A 14,793-nucleotide genomic window follows, 5' to 3' on the forward strand; every position below is an offset into this window, starting at 1 on the left:
ATCCTATATAAGGATGCTATTTTCACTGAAAAGAATCCTGTACAAAACTTCTACCAAAGTTTTAAAACCCCAATATAGATTGCAATTACTTCAGTGTGCTGGGAGGCTGCAGCTAAAGCAGTTTTTCTTTAAAGCTAGTGGTCTGACCCTTGCCTTCCTTTGATATTGTGAATCCCAAAAAATCCACTGCATGTTTTCCTATAGAGGATTTTTTTTAAGGGAGACAACATATCTAGCATCTCTTAAAATTAACCAGATTTGTGATAAACTTTCTAAATGCTCAAGTTCAGTGTGATCAGCGATAAAGATGATATCTACATAGACTGCTACATTAGGAAAGTGTCTTAACAGGTTTGCAACATCTGCTCAAAAAATAGCTGGGGAATTTAAAAAAAACCTTGTGGGAGACACATCCAGACAAACGAGTGTCATCCCACGAAAATGCTGTTAACCACTGATTGTCAGCTATTATTGGTATAGCCCAAAACCCATTAGACAAGTCCAATGTAGTTTTATAGGTGTACTTCGGGAGTTGTAACAGAATACTGCTAGAATGATAGTTCTGTACACCAATTAAGTGTTATCCTGTTTCCCTCCCTGTAATCTAAACTCATTCTCCAAGCACCATCTGGTTTAGGGAATGGAAAAACACTAGCATTTATAAAACTGAATATTTGGATCATGACCCCCTGTGTGATCAAATCATCAATAACTTTTTGTGTAACAGGTATGGTTAGGTGATTAAATTGTTTTTGTCTCTTGGGTAACTCTGTGCATGTGGCTATATTTATAGGTTCAGTCTTGCGATTTCCTACCTGATTTTCCCAGGCTTGCCACAGGTCCATATATTGGTATAACAGTTCTTTCAATTTCTGCTTACCATCAAGGGAAAAATCAGAGCTGCTATTCAGTCTTTCAATTTGGTCTTCAACGTTAATATGGATAGTGAGTTGTAGCACAGGTTCCTTTGTATCCTGACCCACAGAACATCTTGATAGGGAATAATAGATTCTTCTTCATCTATACTAATTACCTGGCTGTCCCTCTTTCTTCCAGGTAATACATGACTAAATAGACATCTGACAATTGTGTCCCATGTATGGTTGTAATATTCCACTGATCTACTGGGTTATCCTCTTCTAGCCAATGTTGGGGAAAACAAGTAATTTATGCCATTGTATCATAAAGTCCCAAAGCTGAATGATTCCCATATTTACATGAGTCTGTTCATGGCACAGTCTGTTCTTCTTCACTAACTGTCTTTTCTGGTGTAGTTTTAATTTTCAGGACGTTTGCAGTAGCTTTGGGTCCAATGCTTCCGTGTGTACCTGTTTTTGGACCTATCTTTGGGGATGGTTTAGTTTGATTTGGACCAGTAGAGACGGGCTGTTGATTTCTGGTTTGGGTTCCCAGGGGACAATTATCTGAATATTGCCTGTATGATGGAGGCTGGTACCCAGGATCAGCTCCATACCGTTGGGGGCATATACCCTAGGGTGAAGATCATATCTTGGTGAGGGTTTTATTTCAGATATACCCCCTCCTTGTTTAATCTCCTGGGGCTGGTCTCTAGGCTTCCTGGGCTGTCTGTCATATGACACTTCTGGCTTCACTCCTTGTCACTGATCTCACCTGGGTTGATTAATATGTCCTCTAGGTCCTGATTCCTCTTAGAGACCTTTGCCATGAGTGCGACTCAAAGGGTCAAGGCCAAAAATGTGAAATACGTCTGACAGTATTTGTTCTGTCTGCTTTTTTTGCATTTATAGCATATTCCTCGATTCTCCTGTATTTCTGTCACCAGATCCAGAGAAGCTATTACACTTCTTAGTATATCCCAAACCATCCCAAAACTTCCTTGGGTAAATATTAGTACCATTTTAAAGGCTATGTGTAGTCTATTCTTCAGATATATTGTTCTTAGTGTGTCCTCAAGCCTGGAAACAGGAGCTACACCTATTGACTTTGTATATTTATTTATTTAAACGCTTTTATAGACCGGTATTCATCGAAACATCATATCTGTTTACATGGAACTAAACAGCGAAAGTACATTAAACGGAGTTAAGAATTTGGGGGGTATAATGTGTACAGAATTAGCGGAATAAGGTATATACAAGTGTACAGTAATATATACAAGGGTACAGTAATGTATGAGGAAAGGGGAGTTAATTTGGGGGAGTTTAACTTGTAAAGTAATTAGGGAGGTAAGATGGAGAGAATAGCTACATGGGTACAGTATTAATATATTGGAAGGGGAGGAAACTTACGGAAGTATCTACATAGGTCCGGAGGCATGAAAAATAAGGTGAGAGAATTTACGGAGCACTATTTTTACAAGTAAGGGGCAGATATAGAAGGGGAATTCAGGGTATAGTATAGGGGAGGTGGGTGGGCGATTTGCAGGAGTACTAATACAAGTACAGTGTTGGGGAAGATAGGGTGGAGAGATTTACAGAAATAATAAAACAAGAACATTAAAGGGGAAAGGTTTCAAGTCTTCTACAAGGGTCCAGTATAGAGGTAGTGGGGCGGGGGGGGGGGGTACTATTCAGGAAAAGCTTGTTTGAATAGCCACGTCTTGAGGTTTGGTTTTTTTTTTTTTGAATGTTTGTGTACTTGGCTCTAGCCGAAGGTCAGTCGGCATGGAGTTCCAGAGGGTGGGTCCAGCAAGAGAGAAGGCACGGTCTTTTGTGGTGCAGAGGTGCGTGGACTTGGGGGAGGGGTATGAAGGGTTCCCTTATAGGCGGATCTGGTAGGGCGGTTGGATGAGTGTAGGCGGAGGGAATTGTCAAGTCAGTGAATGTTGTTTTTGTGGATGGTTTTGTGAATAATACGAAAGGCAATTGGGAGCCAATGAAGTTCATTGAGGACAGGAGTAATATGGGCTGTTTTACGGGAGCTTGTTAGAATTCTTGAAGTTGCGTTCTGTAGCATTTGGAGGGGTTTAAGGGTTGAGGCGGAGAGGCCTAGTAACGCGTTACAGTAATCGATTTTTGAAAAAATAGTGGCTTGGAGGACTTGTGCGGTAGTCATTAAGATGGAGGAGTGGTTTGAGCTTTTTGAGTACATGGAGCTTGTAAGTAGCATTCTTTTATGGTTGTATTGATGAAGGTTTTTAGGTTGAATTGGTTGTCTATAATGACTCCAAGGTTTCATCCATTTTGCTGGAGGGAGGTAGAAAGGGGTGGGGGTTGTCATTGGGAGGGGGTGAGGGGTCATTGAGGGTGGAGATAAGTTCTGTTTTCTCAGTGTTAAGAGCAAATTGGAGGTTGGTGAGGAGGCGGTTTATGGAGTTCAGGCAGTTTTCCCAGGTTTTAAGAGATTTGTGTAGGGATTCTTGTATAGGGATGAGGATTTGTACATGGTCTGCATAGATATAATGGGTGAGGCCGAGGTCAGAGAGGAGTTGGCAGAGGGGCAGGAGGTATATGTTAAAGAGGGTAGATGAAATGGCTATTTCCCACGTAGCTGCTTCTAACAGAGTCAGTGCTCATGTGTTGGGAACCAGTGCATTAATTATTCTCTGTCTGATGTCAGGATTACTAACACACACTGTACCTTCAATTCCAGCAATCTTATTGCCTAGCCATATCACAATTTCCCTAATATTAGTGGGTGTTGATCCAATAACAACCTTAAAAGGTAATGTGGCAATTAAAGCTGGTGCAAAAGTGTTTCTGAACAGCAACAGCTGCTATCACAGACCTCAGGATATCTCTATAAATCTTCTCATTAATGCTATTTCAGTTTTACACTGCTTAGCATTTAATTTAACCAGTTCAACAGCTGTAGCAGGAGAGTATCCTTCTGAAATAGGATATCCTGGTGTCCTAGGTTCTCTAGCAATCGGTCCATGCCTTTTAATTGAGGCAGGGATTTCTAAAGCTCCACCTAGCTAGTCTGACATTGTTAGTGCCATGCAGTAATAATTATAGAATAATGTCTATTTACTTGACTGTTTACTAGTCTCCAAGTTGGTATTTGAAATTGGACAGGGGGCTGTTGAGCAGTCAACCCTGCCTGTTGACTTTCAGAAAAAGACTCGAGACCTGGTTGTTTCAACAAGCCTTTCCTTAAGCGCAGGTCCGCCCTAGCTACCATTGCCTAACATTCAGTACACTGTAAATAATTTGTTATAATCAAGGAGTTTTTCGCTCTGGCTTCCTCTTTCCCCAGTTCCATTACCCCTGTTTTATTGTAACCTTTGCCTGTCTCCGTTACGTTAATGTTGTTGTTACTGTTTTAACCCTGGTTCCTTGTAAACCGACATGATATGATCTGTATCATGAATGCCGGTATAAAAAAAGCATTAAATAAAATAAATATTCTGGGTACGTATTTCAGTAGTTGGATACCGCTCGCCTGTACCCCATCCCCCATCCTGAATTCTAAAAGTAATATTTTCTTGATCACCTAAAACTGGATAGCCTTACACAGTGACTTCCAGTTGAAATGCCGGCCAACCCCTGAATTGTTGAGCCATTATGAAGGGTCTAACTCTGCCCTTTACTAGGTTACTAGGTTTTTTTTAAAGAGAAAGAATGCTGCTTTTAAAAGTTTATCTTTAAGTATTGAGTGGTCCCATCTGGGGTGCCAAACTGTCTCGGTCCCGTTCTAAGTAGAGAGACTTTAGTAAGGGGTACCCTTAAAGGTTACTCTCTGAACATTTAAAATACCATGTCACATAAATTAACACATCAGTGCCACTAAGGATGATGCATTATATTGAATTCAGTTAAATATTTATGAAATCAGAACTACTACAATAGTCAGAGAGGTTCTCAAAAAGAATATAATTTTTAATATACATGAGAAAAGTATACAATTAACTTCAATTGATAAATTTAATTGATCAAATCATATCAAATTGTCAGATCAATTAATTTAAGTCAGATCGTCATGATACAATAAGCATGAATCAAATGGTTGCTTACCAATACAAGTTAGAACAGCCAGGCCTCCGGCGTGTTACACTGAGAACAGTATAATAGCCCTGAGTGACTGGACTTTACTGTTTTTATACTTTTAGTCTAGATTGCAGATCATGACTTATAAGTTTGAATAACTAACCTAGAGCCTCTGATCGCTACATGTATTAGTAAAGTTAAATATATAAGAACATTTGACCTTAAGAAAAAGAAAATCTTTGATCTTACATCAAATCTGCAACAAGACAGCTGGGTGCCTTGATCATAGCTCACAGTCTCAGACAGACATTTACCGTATTTTTCGCTCCATAAGAGACACTTTTTGTCCTCCCAAAAGTGGGGGGAAAATGTGCATTTTATGGAGCGAATGTAAAAAAAAAACCAAACAAACCCCCCCCCCATCCCAACCCTTTAAAGTTAATTAACTACAACCCCCTACCCTCCTGACCCCCCCCCCCCAAAAGACTTACCAAAAGTCCCTGGTGGTCCAGCGGGGGTGCGGGAGTGATTTCCTGCACTCGAGCTGTCAGCTACCAGTATTCAAAATGGCGCCGATAGCCTTTGCCCTTACTATGTCACAGGGACTACCGGTGTCATTGGTCGGCCCGTCACATGGTAGGAGCAATGGACGGCCGGCGCCATCTTGTGGGCTGTCCATTGCTCCTACCATGTGACGGGCCGACCAATGACACCGGTAGTCCCTGTGACATAGTAAGGGCAAAGGCTATCGGCGCCATTTTGAATACTGGTAGCTGACAGCTCGAGTGCAGGAAATCACTCCCGCACCCCCGCTGGACCACCAGGGACTTTTGGTAAGTCTTTTGGGGGGGGGGGGGGGGTCAGGTGGATGGGTCAGGAGGGTGGGGGGTTGTAGATAATTAACTTTAAAGGGTTGGGATGGGGTTTTTTGTTTTGTTTTTCTTCCCAACAAAGAGAATGGTAAACGTTTTCTGATCCAGGGAGTGGACAGAAATGGCCCTCCCCAGACCCGAAAATGAAATAGGGACCAAAAAAAATGTTATGCCCTCCCCTTATTTGCTCCATAAGACACACAGATGCCCAGGAACAGAGCCGGTTTAGCACACCATTATTATTATTATTTTTTTTAATTTTCCTGCTCTGAATCCTAGGTGCGTCTTATGGAGTGGAAAATACGGTAATCTCATATACTAAAGCATAACATAGGATGAGTACAGTTTCCTAATCTGCAAGCTTTTTAAAACTTCTAATGTTTAAATGCAGTACTAAGATGTAGTAAATATATTTAAGTTCAGAAGAATATAATTTATTTGTTATTCAGGTCCTGTGTTACCTTGAAAAAGAAAAGTTCTGGAAACTCTGCCATAGTTAGGTCATGAATCAGCGAGAGAGTGCTGGCTAGTTTCCCAGATTTAACAACTGCAGTTAAAAAAAAAAAAAAAAAAAAATTCTTGAGAGAAAAAAAGAATTGTGTATTACTGCAGTTTATTTAACAATGGCTGTGGTCATTTTAAACCTAAAGAATAATTCAGAGCAATTTAAAATAATTCTGAATGGGTCAAAGTTTATTGGTTTTCATACTACTTACATTTTTTAAAGGTAAAGGGGAACCAAATACCATGTCAGGACTTACTCCCATATTGATTGTTTTTTGGTGGATAAGTACCTGCAGAATCAGGTAAAGGGGGTGGGTATTGGAAACATCCTGTGTTCAGATCACATGCCTATTTGGTTGGATATCCTTTTTACTAGATTTGGATGTTAGCGAGTTTGGTGACTAAATGAGTTTGTTAAAAGATGAACAACTCTCTAAATCATTAGAGCAGTGGTTGCAAGAATATTTTCTAATGCATACCTCAAACTCTACTTTTCTGGGGATAGTTTGGGATTATTCAAAGGCAATTATAAGTGGTATTTTAATGTCCCATGCTACCCATCGTAAGAAGGAAAGGGAGTGTATGTGGTCTCAATTACTGGCAAAAATCACTCAACTGTCTCATGCACATATGCAGACCCTACCTAAGACTGTCTTTAAGCAATTGTCCTTAGCCAGATTGGAGCTGCAATCTTTGGATGACAGACAATTAATCTGTCAGACGGAGATTGCTAAACAAGTCTACTTTGAGGATGGGAACAAGGCTGGCTGGTATCTGGCTAGAAGACTGAAAGCCTTTCAGGTTCAGTGTTCTATTGCTAAAATGAAATCTGCCAATGGGGAGATGGTTACTAATCTGCAGACATTAGAGGTGTTTTTTCTAGATTCTATGCCTCCTTTTATAGTACTGTGTGGTATACAGGAGGGTGATATTAATGCTTATCTGAATGATATTACTTTGCCTTCCTTTTCTTCTAATCAACAACAATCTTTGGATAGACCAATCAGCCCTTTTGAAGTTCTACAGGTTATCAGGTACTTAACAGAAGGTAAATCCCTGGTGTTGGATGGGTTTTCTAGTAGTTACTATAAATGTTTCTTTCATATTTTAGCATCTCCTCTGGCTGATGTTTAATTTTATATGTGAAGGGAGTTCTTTTGCAGTCCATTCTAATGCAGCTGTGACTTCTGTTTTGGCAAAACCAGACAGAGACCCTCTTCTTTGTGGGTCCCATTGGCCGATATGTTTAATCAATTTGGGTTTAAAGATTTTGACTAGGGTGTTTGGCTAATATTATGCCTAAATTGGTTCATAATGATCAAGTAGGATTTATACCTCATAGATTAGCAGCGGACAATGTTTGCAAGATTGTTGACATCATTTGGTGGGTTCGCAAAGAACATATTCCTTCCCTTTACTTATCCATTAATGCTGAAAAGCATTTGACATGGTGCATTGGCCCTTTTTAATTTGACAATAGAAAAAATGCATTTTGTTGCTATTTTCTCCGGTGGATTGGGAAGTTATATGAATCCCCAAAAGCTAGGTTTAAAGTTATTGGAGGGTATAGTGATTGTTTTGACATCTAGCAGGGAATGAGATAGGGTTGTCCCTTATCCCCATTATTATTTGCCTTCTTTTTGGAGCCTTTTACCACCAAAGTGAGGTTGTCGGACGGGGTTGTGGGGGTTGGCTTAGGTTCTATTTATTCTAAACTTTCGCTTTTTGCGGACAATATCTTGTTCACCCTATCTAACCCTTGTGAGTTGTTGATCGGGGTCCCAATCCACAACAATGGGCTATGATACCCCAGTAAGATTATACCCCTCCCCACTAATAAGACCCAAGACCTCCCCACCCAGTCCAATGTCAAGAAACCATTTTTTCTAACTGCTGCTTGTTCCATTTTTTCCCCTCCTCCAGCCAAGCTGAAGTGAAATTTTCTCCATATATTCTGTATCTGAGGTTCCTAGTGTCCAGTTGCTATCTTAATAACTCTTGACCCTCAGTCATGCAACCCAAACCTGCCAGATTAGAATTTTACTTCACTATGATCACAATTGCTGCTGTATGGTAATCTATTTTACAGGACTGGGAGTGGAAGGGGGCATTGATAGTGAGAAAACATTCCTATTTGAGGGGAGGGGCAACTCTCAAGTACATCAGATGTTTGTTTCCCCTCTACCTTCTTCCTCCCCAGCCCAGGCCAAATAAATGCTTTTAACTTACATTATCTGGCAACTGATCTGATTTCAGACTTGCTGTGTAATATGCCAATAACCTGGTATTCAGTTAGTGACTTGGTAACTTTTTTTAAATATCAGTAAAAACTTTTAAAAATATATCCGAAGCAGAAAGCCTGTGAGGGAGTCAGTTGGACCGTTAGATGATCGAGGGGTTAAAGGGGCACTTAGAGAAGATAAGGCCTTTGCGGAAAGATTAAATGATTTCTTTTCTTCGGTGTTTACTGAAGAGGATGTTGGGGAGGTACCCGTACTGGAGAAGGTTTTCATGGGTAATGATTCAGATGGACTGAACCAAATCACGGTAAACCTAGAAGATGTGGTAGACCTGATTGACAAACTTAAGAGTAGTAAATCACCTGGACCGGATGGTATACACACCAGAGTTCTGAAGGAACTAAAAAATGAAATTTCAGACCTATTAGTAAACATTTGTAGCCTGTCATTAAAATCATCCATTGTACATGAAGACTGGAGAATAGCTAATGTAACCCCCATATTTAAAAAGGGGTGATCCAGGAAACTACAGACCGGTTAGCCTGACTTCAGTGCCAGGAAAAATAGTGGAAAGTATTCTAAACATCAAAATCACAGAACATATAGAAAGACATGGTTTAATGGAACAAAGTCAGCATGGCTTTACCCAAGGCAAGTCTTGCCTCACAAATCTGCTTCACTTTATTGAAGGAGTTAATAAACATGTGGATAAAGGTGAACCTGTAGATGTAGTGTACTTGGATTTTTAGAAGGCATTTGACAAAGTTCCTCATGAGAGGCTTCTCGGAAAAGTAAAGTGTCATGGGATAGGTGGTGATGTCCTTTCGTGGATTACAAACTGGCTAAAAGACAGGAAACAGAGTAGGATTAAATGGACAATTTTCTCAGTGCAAGGGTGTGGGCAGTGGAATGCCTCAGGGATCTGTATTGGGACCCTTACTTTTCAATATATTTATAAATGATCTGGAAAGAAATACGACGAGTGAGGTAATCAAATTTGCAGATGATACAAAATTGTTCAGAGTAGTTAAATCACAAGCAGATTGTGATAAATTGCAGGAAGACCTTGTGAGGCTGGAAAATTGGGCATCAAAATGGCAGATGAAATTTAATGTGGACAAGTGCAAGATGGTACATATAGGGAAAAATAACCCATGCTATAGTTACACAATGTTAGGTTCCATATTAGGTGCTACTACCCAAGAAAGAGATCTAGGTGTCATAGTGGATAACACATTGAAATTGTCGGTTCAGTGTGCTGCGGCAGTCAAAAAAGCAAACAATGTTGGGAATTATTAGAAAGGGAATGGTGAATAAAACAGAAAATGTCAATAATGCCTCTGTATCGCTCCATACTGAGACCGCACCTTGAATACTGTGTACAATTTTGGTCGCCGCATCATGTTTCACAATAATGCATAATCAATACTGCAGCTCTTAGAGATCATACAAGATTTGTCCTGTAGTGTTCAGTGTATTTGGGCCTTTTGAGATGGGAGTCTGTCTTAACTGATGATACATGGTGGGGTGGTTGCTGATTGCAGACATTGGGTAATGTATGGAACTAGAATTCATATCTTAAAACCCCCAAATGGTGATCACATAACAAAAGGCTTGTGAACTCTGTGCTACAGCCCTGTAAATAACTAAAAAACGGGGTTTTCCCTACCTGTAATTACTTCAAAAAATGTGATGACCTTATGTTTAGTGAAGTTTTGAATACCATAGTTTTCCTAAAGCAGTGCATGAACTGATATTCCGTCAGCCTGTACTAAGGTGCACCCAGCTTAGCACATGAGTTTACTCACGGTTGGTCACGTGTTTTGGATGCGAGATAATAGCGTAGATTGCAGCAAGGAGATTAGCGTGTCTAAAATTCACACCCTAACCAATGTATCAGATAGCGCTCATCACATTTATATTATATGCAGACAAAAACATTAGCTATTACTGCCCAATGCAAGAAGGCACACGCAGAGGCTGGATGCCCAACCCACATTTTTGTACACGGGAAAATTAATTCCAGCTCTGGAGGTGGAATAAAATTTACTCACAGTCTCAAGGGCTCACGAGAGAAACAAAAAAATCCGGTCCTTTGTGTTGCGATAAATGTGACCCTTGTAGGGTTGTTTAGCGAAATTAGATAAGATTTAATTATTTGGGGTTAGAACAAAAAATAGAAAAATTGTATATAGGGATTAACTGCGTGGAGCATGACAATTAGCTAAAGGACACCTTAAAAAACCATGGGGATTCCTTTACTTTTGATAAACAGGTATTGTAGATCTCTGTAACTTCATGAAAGCGATGAACTTTTGCTAGGAACTCAATTTAGATATCTGTGCGCCCAATGCAGTATATACATTTGAGCACCAGAAATGCACATTTTTCCCTAGTGTGCCGTTTTCATATGCCACTTTGAGTTCTCTCTCATTAGAATATGGCATAGGGTGCACATGGGTTGTGGATATGCATGTATTAGGAAAACAAGTGCTCAGTGTGAGTGCCCATTTTGATCACGTGTCTTATTGCATCAGCCTGACAGTGTGCAACCTGAGTCTTAAACACTGTTTTCAGTAACCACAGTAAAATGTGAATATAATTGCAGTTGGGCTGACAGTCACGAACAGTCATGGTGAAAATATACACTTGTGGTACTGAAGGTGTTCAACATGTAGGGCAGTTCATGACATGGCTTCATTTTACTTTTTCCTCCATAATGTCTGATTATTCTCTTAGTCTCCCAAGCCTCAATTACTGTCGGTTGTCTGTTTTCATTAGGCATCCTTTCATTTCCAAGCAAGCTTTTTTCTTGATATTCAAAATGTCTATTTTCCAGTTCCACCTAAGACCTACTTCTTCAAACTAGCTTTCACAAATCTGACACATTCTGCAATATTTTGCTTCTCCTGTCACGCATTATGTAGCATTGGAATAAGCTTTTAATTCTATTTGGAGAACAGTATCACAGAAAATCACAATTTAATGTAATTTAACATAAAAGGTAAGAGGGGAGGAGTCAACATGGCCGCCTGCTAGCAGCCCACAGCGTGAGCTCCTGCTAAAGTTTGAATTTCTTGTTATCTCTTTGAAAACCATGCCTCCAAAAAGAAAAGGGAAGGTGAAGGTATATCCCTCCTTCCCTTCCAGCAGGACAAAAGACCATCCCCGAATGTGGGTTCGGTTACCGGAGGAAGGAGGAGCGAAGCCCCACTGACGAAAATGAGAAGGGAGCCTCTATAACGTCGGGGGATCTATCTCTAAGCCCTCCTACACTAAGGACTCCACATGCGATTACCTCAGCCATCCCATCAGAGTCTGCGATGCAGGTAACGACCAGTGATGGTTTGGAAGAAGCAGCAGGGGGGAGCAGCTCCGTGTGAATCGGCTGATGGAGATACAGCTTGGCAGAGAATTGAAACAGCAGTTGTCTTGGTGGACATTTTGAAGCTGGTTTCTTCACCTGGCGGTAAGCCTGTTTTAATTCCTTCAACATGTGTTCTTCCTAATATGGCTTCAATATCTGACCAGGAACATCGACCAGAGACAGTTTCATTTCCTAAACCCACTGTGGTTACATTAGACGCTCTCTGGCAGTTAATGGCCTATCAAAATGTGACTTTACAAAATTGCGTGACTCAGGTATCCCAGATAGCAGCAAGACTAGAAACTGTGACCCAGGAACATGACTCTCGCTTGATAGAACAAGCAAATAAAATACAAGGAATTGAGAACCAAGTGAAAGAATCACAAAAAATTCAGGCAGCCATGATACAAGACTGTGTGAATTTAAATAAGAAGACAGAGATGTTGGAAAATCAGCTAAGAAGATTAAATTTGAGACTGTTAAACTTCCCAAGGATTCTCACTGAGCAACTGCGAATCACTCTTCGTAGATATCTAAATGAGATTTTACAAATTCTTTTAGAAAACATACCAGCCTTTAATAAGGATTATTTTTTGCCTTTCACTAGTTTAGGAAATAATGTACAATTTAATCAGCTTGACCTAGAAAATTTAACAGAATTATTAGAATCTTCAACTACCGAAGTAGTAGAAAGGGCAACCTTGCTAATATCATTATATATGAACAAGATATGGGAATGAGGAAAGACTGAAGAGGTTAGGGCTCTTCGGCTTGGAGAAGAGACGGCTGAGGGGGGATATGATAGAGGTCTTTAAGATCATGAGAGGTCTTGAACGAGTAGATGTGACTCGGTTATTTACACTTTTGAATAATAGAAGGACTAGGGCGCATTCCATGAAGTTAGCAAGTAGCACATTTAAGACTAATCGGAGAAAATTCTTTTTCACTCAACGCACAATAAAGCTCTGGAATTTGTTGCCAGAGGATGTGGTTAGTGCAATTAGTGTAGCTGGATTCAAAAAAGGTTTGGATAAGTTCTTGGAGGAGAAGTCCATTAACGGCTATTAATCAAGTTTACTTAGGGAATAGCCACTGCTATTAATTGCATCAGTAGCATGGGATCTTCTTAGTGTTTGGATAATTGCCAGGTTCTTGTGGCCTGGTTTGGCCTCTGTTGGAAACAGGATGCTGGGCTTGATGGACCCTTGGTCTGACCCAGCATGGCAATTCTTATATTTTTATGAATGGTCATGAAAAGTTACTTCCAGCATATGGGAGTCAATTTTATGGGACAATTTGTCCAGATATTTGCATATAACTTCGATCTGTGCGCATAACAGCACACACATCTCACTGAGCATGCACCAAATCTAAGCGCACAACTTCGAAGCACCGGAGCGCACGACTGTATCTTATGCGCACAAAGAAGAAATGGAGATCGGTGTGTGAAATGCCCTTTATTCGAAATTATCCCGACCCTGGCCGAGTTTCGCTCTATAATCTAGAGCTGCCTCAGGGGCAGTGCACAATAGCAGGGCTTATCGCTTGCCCGCAGATAGATGTGATAAATTTGATGTATCCACCTTTCAAATATACCAGTGTAAATCAGTCTGCTGCAGCAAGTGCTTATGCAGTGCAGTATTGGGTATGAACACCACTTGATATATTGGTCCTTTTTAAATGAGTTTAATCTTGGAATCCTGTGTTCCTTGACAGAACCGATTCAGCTGCCTGGGTCCATGAAGCCCAGCATCCTGTTTCCAACAGAGGCCAAGCGATAAGCCCTGCTATCGTGCATTGCCCCTGAGGCAGCTCTAGATTATAGAGCGAAACTCGGCCAGAGTCGGGCTAATTTCGAATAAAGGGCATTTCACACACCGATCTCCATTTCTTCTTTGCTGCAAAGCCAACTGGATCGGCTTCAGATTTGTTTTTTGGGTTCTTACGCGCACAAGCCATGGCACCACCGGAAAAGAAACTCAAAGTTCAGGGCCTTTCCCAGCATGCCACATTAGAGCTGCACAGCATGAGGAGGCCACGGCCCTCTGTATACAGTGCGAAGAGGCCCTAGGGGATCCAACTCATGGCCCTCTCCAGCCGGTACCGGGTTCCGGCTTCTCAAGCAGTACGCCGGACCTAGCAATGCTCAGCGGGACCCCCCCCATCAAATGGGGTTCCCCAGGGACACGGCGCCCATTAGTCTAGACCAAGCATCTATCTTCTGAGTGGAATTCTTCAAAGGTCTGCATACCTTCGTCCACATGTAACCGGGGCCTCCTATAATACGGCCACAGGCTCCACCAGAGGACCTCAACATCCCGGGTCCCTCTATGCCCAGGGAAGTGATCCCACCGCCCAGAAGCTCCACCTTCGGGGACAAGATCAACTCGGATGAGGAATCAGAACCCCTGGAGGAAGGGGAACTCCCTCCGGGGACAGAGCCCCACCGAACCATGAGACGCTTCTTCACCAAGGACGAGCTTCCAGGCCTGGTCACACACAGCTTAAAAGAGCTTGCTATCCCGGGCACAAGTGCCTCAGGGAACCTAAGATGAACCCACTACTAGAGGGACTCTGTCAGACCTCCCGCCATTTCCCACTATTACAAGCCGTCCAGCAACTAATTGACCTGGAATGGGATGCCCCAGAAAACTACATTCAAAGGGGCCGAGCTCTGGCAGCCATGTACTCTCTGGACCCAGCTGCCAAAGATCTCCTGGCATGTCTGAAAGTGGACGCCAAGGTCTGCGTGGCCACGAAGCACACTACTATCCCGGTGGAGGGAGGAGCATCACTCAAGGATGCTAAAGACAGACGTCTGGAATCTATCCTCAAACAGACTTTTGATATCTCCGCTATGTCTTTACAGATTGCGGCCTGCTGCGCCGTGGGTGACACGT

At 41.5% G+C, this 14,793-nt stretch overlaps 1 protein-coding gene across 2 annotated transcripts in view; it reads left to right on the forward strand.

Moving 5' to 3' along the window:
* KCMF1 (potassium channel modulatory factor 1) overlaps positions 1-14,793 on the forward strand; it is a 401,452-nt gene that overhangs the window by 271,469 nt on the left and 115,190 nt on the right. The window lies entirely within an intron of this gene.

This window comes from Rhinatrema bivittatum, chromosome 1 (assembly GCF_901001135.1).
Source record: "Rhinatrema bivittatum chromosome 1, aRhiBiv1.1, whole genome shotgun sequence".
Taxonomy (NCBI): Eukaryota; Metazoa; Chordata; class Amphibia; order Gymnophiona; family Rhinatrematidae; genus Rhinatrema; species Rhinatrema bivittatum.